The 6,986-nt window shown below is 41.9% G+C and overlaps 1 long non-coding RNA gene across 1 annotated transcript; it reads left to right on the top strand.

Moving 5' to 3' along the window:
• The first annotated feature begins 255 nt into the window (after positions 1-255).
• Positions 256-4,477, top strand: LOC144318032 (uncharacterized). Its single transcript, XR_013383892.1, has 4 exons — positions 256-370; positions 454-667; positions 1,991-2,070; positions 3,129-4,477. It is a non-coding gene; the product is annotated as an uncharacterized LOC144318032 (long non-coding RNA).
• Positions 4,478-6,986: the final 2,509 nt, after the last annotated feature.

Genomic DNA, 6,986 nt, shown 5'->3' with positions numbered 1-6,986 from the left:
GCAACAAAGCGTTTGAAATAACTTTTTGACACTCTAAGCATAAAAACTTACTGAGCTGAGGGATTTATAGAAAGCAACTCCCTTCGAACGCTTTCTGCCCAAATGCTAACGGCTGTTACAAACAACATGGAACATATATTCCCAAAGTTAGAGTGGGCTATGTCTCAGCTGAGAAAGGGTTAAATAAAGAGACTCCGATTCCAGCCAGACAGGGTCTGAACACCAATGAGAATTTCTTTAGATGATGTAATGCTTGAATCCCGATATCCTTCTGAAAAGAGCTTGTGGTTGGAGTTTCTCTGAACCAGACCGAACTGGCATTTCCTCCCATTCCAAGTCTCCTTCTCTGCCTCCTACACACTTTTCTTAGGTAGGTTCGCTCAGATGTATTAATGTCCTTTCCTGGGGTTGGACAAAAAGCACTTTTTGTAATTTGCGTTTGGATTCTTTCAGGGATTCTAGTCCACTGTCCTCCGTGGGCCCTTTTCGGTCTCATTGGTAACGACACAAGACTGAGTGATTAGAGAGAATTCAGAAAGACACCAGCTCCTCTCGGTCATCTCACTGAACAAACGCTGGCTCGTTCCACGTATGTTCTTTCTCAGATCTCCAGGGTGGGGAGGCTGCGACAACTGAAGACAGACCCACACTGGGAGCTACACAGCAGGTCAGAGAGTCGCCGAGGTCTGGGTGGCAGCTGTTGTTGCATGACCTCCTTTTCCACGAGGATGCTGCTGGTGACCAGATCAGTGGGACAGTTCCAGGTGACAGGCAGTCTGGTGAACTCAGGAAACCTCCATGAGGACACTCCGAAGCTATTCACTCTCTAAAAGCCCTCGCAACTGATGTAAGGCTGGATAGCACACATGAAGGGACAAGGGCAGTGCACTCTGCGTTTTGTTTTAAGACACCCTTTTAACTTAAATCCTGGAGCTATCAAGAGAGTGAGGCCCATAAAATGGCAGGCAAGTTGGGAAGGATTCTTAGAGCACAGCAAAAGATTGGCACATCTCCCAACTTGGCTGAGAAACAATTTCCTTTACACCAACTATTTTTAGATTTAAAAAAACCTTCTGAAAGAATTAATTCATCATTTACCACCCCATCAAATCGGACTTTAAAAATCTTGGTTAGCCAAGAACTTCTTCTAACTTGTTCCGTTCGGAATAAACTAAAACATAGACATTGGTTTTCAAAAGTCATGTGTGTCAAACACCACAGCCCTAAACGAACTCATATACAGGAACATTCTTTGGAAACAAACAAACACCAAAAAAAAAAACCCTATAAAAATGGAAGACATTACTATTTTTCAGATCATCAGCTCTTATCATCGTTATTGTCTATGGATAGCAGAGTCTCCGAGAGAACCGGAGACACATTTCTTTTCCTCTCCATTGTATCCTTAGCCTTTTGCACGGTGCCTGGAACATTATGAACATTCGATAAAGATCTGCTACGCTAAATTGAAACTGGAGCCCGCAAATGTTCATTAAGCATCTAGTATATTAGGCAACATGTTACTAGGTGATGGCAGAAAGGAACATAGAGACAAGTTTCTACCTTCTTGAGGAGGGGACTGGGTCTCAACAATCTCCAAGAGCTCTGTGACCCCAGACCACAAGGGCAGTGGTTGCAACCACAAATCCTTTGGGAGCCAGGCAGGGGACCTCAATGAGTGGAAGTAAGCTACTGATTTCTAGACAACACGAGACTGGGGCGCCTGGGTGGCTCAGTCAGTTAAGTATCCAGCTCTTGGTTCTGGCTCAGGTCCTGATCTCAGGCTTGTGAGATTCTTAAGATTTTCTCTCTCCCACTCTCTCGGCAAAACAAGACAAAAAAACAAAACAAAACAAAACAAAACAAAAAACCCCAGAAGATTAGAGTGAAAACTAGAGAATGCAAAGCTAACTTGAAATTATACTTTTTCAACTTCAAATATTTTGTCATCACTGTACTAACAAAAATAGTTTTGTCAAATTGCTTGCAGATTATTCATCCAGGAAAAGAAATGGAATTCTAACCCATGTTATAACACAGATAAACCTCGGAAACATTATGCGAAGTGAGGTAAACATAAAATAAGACACAAAAGGACAAATTCTGTATGATTCCACTTATATAAAATATCTAGCAAAGGCAAATTTATAGACACAGAAAGTCGATAAGAGGTTACCAGAGGCTGGTGGGAGAGGGAAGTGGGGAGCTATTGCTTTAATGGTTACAATTTTTATCCAAAATGATGAAAAACTTTTGGAAATAAATGGGGGGATGGTTGCATAACATTGAGAATGTAATTAATGCCACTGAATTTTACACTTAAAAATGGTTTAAGTGGCAAATTTTTACATTTTATGTATTTTATCACAATTTTTTTTCCAATTCTGGCAGATGGCTAGCCAGTTGAGACTCCTGAGTCCTGGCACAAGGATTTATTCAGTAATTGTTTGCCAAATAAATAAAGACGTGGTTTCCATTGCCCCCATGATATTCCAGAGTTTAGTGGAAATAGCACAATATTTCAATTCAGGCAGTTTTTGGTCTTGCTCTTTTACTAGCTAGCTGTGTAACCTTGGGTAAGTTACTTAATAACCTCCAGACCTCAGCTTTTCCATCAGTAATATGGTGTAATAGAGGGACTTACCTCCTAGGAGTATAGAAGATTGTATAAAATAATGCTTATAAAGCTCTATTCAGAGTGGCTGGTTCATTACTATTATCAGCTATTATTAACAGTAGATAGAGAATAAGAATTAACTGTTATTATTATTGTATTTATTATATATTAGATATTATTAGGACCACTAAAAAATTAATTATTTGCATTTTTGTTTCTGACCTGATGATTTATTTACCTGACAGTTATTATCTTCTTAGGAACTAGGGACATAGGAACACCAAGATGGAGTTCATAATCGTGTTCTTAAACATCTCATTGTAATCTAGTGACATTGCTGACTTGCTGAAAGTCCTTTAATGATCCCTTATGGTTTTAATAAGGCCCAAACTCTACAGCACAGGCCTATCTTGACCTCTTTAGTCTAGTAGCAGAAACTATGGCGTCCCCATCGTCCATTCTATGCTTACCAGCAGCCCTGACTTCTGTTTTATAATCTCTCTGTTTCCAGGGAAGTTGGCTTGTCCCTTGGCTCCAGAGACAGTTCACCTGCTCCAGGCCGAACTCAACAGACCATTCCTGCCTGCTCGGCACCTGCTGTGGTTCAGGGCTGGCCATGTGATGGCCACTGCTCCAATCAGGGTGAATCTGCAGGCCTCTTATTAGGAATTCTCTCACAAATTCCTTTCTCTTCTGGATGGTGCAGAAGGCAGGCGTGAGGGCCAGGACTGTTACAATTTCTTCACTCCCTTAGGAGACACATGTCAACACGTAGGAGAGATTAAGGCTAAGAAAACCAGAGAGGAATGGAGAGCTCTGATGAAGTTATGACTCAAGGAAGTCACAAGCCATCCTACCTCTGGGGTTTTCTGTTTACTGAGCTAATATATTCCCCTTATTATTGCAAACAAAAAGTTTTAAGTGGTTAAAGCAAGGCTCATTTTTCTGCACTGCTCTCCACCCTACTATCCCTCATTCTATCCAAACAGATCTGCTTTCTGTTTCAGAATACTGCTGAGCTTCTTCTGAGCAAATTGGTCTCACCAATGCATTCTCTCTCCCTGGATTATTTATTTGACACCCTGCCTGCTATCATTTCCCTACTTTGCTTGCCCTGGTTAATTCTCAATCATCCTTAACAGTGATGAAACATCATTTCTCCAAGAAAGCCTTTCTAGATCCCCCGGTCTGGGTCAAGTTCTCCTAGTAGGGACACCCATAATGTCATATACCTTTCCTCTATAAGACTTGTCACTATGATAATCCAATCATTGTTTCATTAGTTGACTGACATCTATCACCCACATTTGTCTATTCCCACTGCCTCACGTAGAGCCTTGTCCATAACAATAATAGGAAATAAATATCAGTTAAACAAATGATCACCTTTTAGCTGCCAAGGCTAATTGTTAAGGAGTTGGTGTGGACCTCCAGTAAAAACAAAACAAAAACACTTTATAAGCAAACCAACAGTTGAAAAGAGACGGCTTAAGATGTGAACAAGCTGGGGCACCTGGGTGGCTCAGTGGTTGAGCATCTGCCTTTGGCTCAGGGCATGATCCTGGGTGCTGGTATCAAGTCCCACATCAGGCTCCCCACAAGGAGCCTGCTTCTCCCTCTACCAATGTCTCTGCCTCTGTTATGTGTCTCTCATGAATAAATAAATAAAATCTTAAAAAAAAAAAAAAAAGATGAACAAGCTGCTTATATCTGGCCATGGATGAACAACCACACTGAACAAATATCAGTTAGGCACCCAGTCCACACAATATAGAGACCAAGGTACAGAAGACATTGACCCTGCCCACCAGGAGCCCTTTGCTGAACTTTAATTAGCTGGGCATAGAACATACTGCTGCTGTGAAGGATTCCAAGTCACATCTATTACTCATTGCTTTGGAGTTAGTTCAAGCAGGGTCAAACCTACATTTAGCCCTTAAAAAAAAAAATCTAGTTTTGCCTGTGTCCTAACTAGCAGAAAAAGCGTAGCTCTCGAGTACTTCTTTCTTGCAGTTTCCTTTGACTCTGTCTTTAATCTCTAAGGCTTGGAGACAAAGAAAAGAGGGCTAGTTGCCTCCAAGCCTCTCCTCTCTAGGAGTACGAAAGCATTTTGTAAACCACAACCCATCACCCACATTCAGTTGCTACCATATCAGCGTCCAGCGGTTGGTGATGGTTGAGGCTTGGAAATGAGGCAGTATTCTGGTAGGAAGTCAGGCTGAACCAGAGGCCAGAATCAACCTGAGTTCAAGTTGAAGCAACTTTAGCCATGCAACACTGATGGCATTGGTGTCTCTAGAGAACCAAGCATCGATCCATTAAAACCTAGATTTCACTACTTATTAGCTCTGTGACCTTGTGCATGTCATGTATGCTTTGCAAAACTTGGTTTTCTCATCTATGAATCAGAGATAACAGTGCCTCCTCTCACACGATGAAATACCATGAAACACATGGTATAGGGCCTGGGATGTAGAAAGCACTGCATACATTTCACCTCCCATTATTTTTTAATTCACTGGGAGAAAGGCAACAGATCACAGTGAGGACTTTCTCCTCCAGCTTTTGTTTTGTACTCAGGCTGCTTTATTCAGTGATGACCCGTATTGACTCCATAAGCAGACGCTTCCTTGGAGATTTTAGCTGTATTTTCCCCCTGGGCCCACTTTCCCCTGAAACAGCAACATGGAAGGTTAGACAGTTCAGTGCCATTGCTTTACATCGTGATAACAGCATTGTTGACATATCAGCCCTCCATGTCAAAATGTTATGACAACCATAATAAGTAAAATAAATTTAAAACATTTATTGATTTTAAGTGTTATCATTTCCCTCTGCTATCGGTGACATACCATGTCAAATGTGATATATTTGAAGTATATTTTAAGCAAGATAATTAATGAATTGGAGTTAAGAGTTGGGTATTTAACATATTTTATGAGGCAGTTTGATGAAAAATCCCCTTACTGAGCAACCTATCAATAGAAGCTCCAAGCCTTGCATCCAATACACAATCCCAGTGACATCCTTCCTGCCAAGGCTCCCCGTCCACACCCATGAGATGAGAGAAGGGATCAAAGTACACTGCTGAAGTCGCTCACACCGTTCTGGTAAACATCAATAACCAACCCCAGCCTTTGTAAAACAAAACCAAATTGGAAGAATTTGGGCTATGGTCATTTGCTTTCTGCTTTATCCCAATCCACCTATCTTCTCTCAACTGATGATTTCCTCAGCAAAGATGGGTGGGCCTAAGGGTGCTCAGCCAAACCCCCACCCTCCGGATCTCATCAGACATGACATCATGTTGTCTTGAGTGGAGGCTGTGGAGGCTGTAAGAGTGACAAGATCCGGGTGCTACAGAAGATGAAAGGTGCAGTGTCATTCAGCACTGGAGAGTGGCCTTGCATACAGCAGTGTGGAAAAGGAGGAGGGAAAAGGGGAACAGAAGCATCAATGACAATGAGAGATTTCCTGACAGGGTGTATGCTAAACGAGTTATAGAGGCAATTACCCTAAAAATTTTGAAGCGGCCATTTGCTCAGTAACCTAGCCCGACCTGACACCCAAGCGGAGATTGCCATAAGCGGGGAATTTATGGTGTTGGAATGCTAGTTTAGCATAAATTACCTCGGGGAACAGATTTAAACCACTTGCGTTTTTAAAAATTATGCAACAACAACAACAACAACAAAATGAGTTTATGCAAACTCAGTACCACCGCAGGATGGGGCCCCCTCAGTCTTTATCCCCAAAGACACGGCAGTCCTTCTCGCCTGTTCGTTTTCTCTTGTTGGATGAAGATTCACAGCATTAATGCATAATAACTGTATCTCACTCCATTACAGGTAGTTCAAGGCTGCTCCACAAAATGATATGCATGGCTTTGTGTCTTCATCTTTAAAACCACCAAATATCTCGGTAGCAGACATATGTTAGGTTTAATGCATCCCCTGCCATAAAAGTGTTGCTTAAGACTAATGAACAAACGAATGTTTGTTCAAACCTCTTTGTGAAAATCAAACAAGCTTTCAACAGCTATTCATATATTTATTGTCAGATGTGAATCATCACTTAGGTGCTTTGCCCTGAACTATTACCAGCTAATGCTTGTAGTTTCATGGAGCTAATTCACTAGCTGTGGTTTTGTTTTGAGTTTGTTTTTTTTTTTTTTTTTTTTTTACCCTCTCCCCCCTTCTTCCTTTCTGTCTATGCCATCTCCAGAAAGGCTCTGTAGTGAAAGTTCCTTATTGTCCCTGGCAGGACTGACAACCCTGGTGGCCCACGTAGCCACCGTGCTGTTTCCAGAAGGGCCGTGGCCTCTGGGGACTGTCCGGCCAGCACTGGGTCTCGGCCAGCACCTGCCTGT

The sequence above is a fragment of the Canis aureus genome, chromosome 8 (genome assembly GCF_053574225.1).
Source record: "Canis aureus isolate CA01 chromosome 8, VMU_Caureus_v.1.0, whole genome shotgun sequence".
In the NCBI taxonomy this organism is placed as follows: domain Eukaryota; kingdom Metazoa; phylum Chordata; class Mammalia; order Carnivora; family Canidae; genus Canis; species Canis aureus.
Note: the sequence above shows the minus strand (reverse complement) of the source record. Positions and strands in the feature narration are given on the sequence as shown.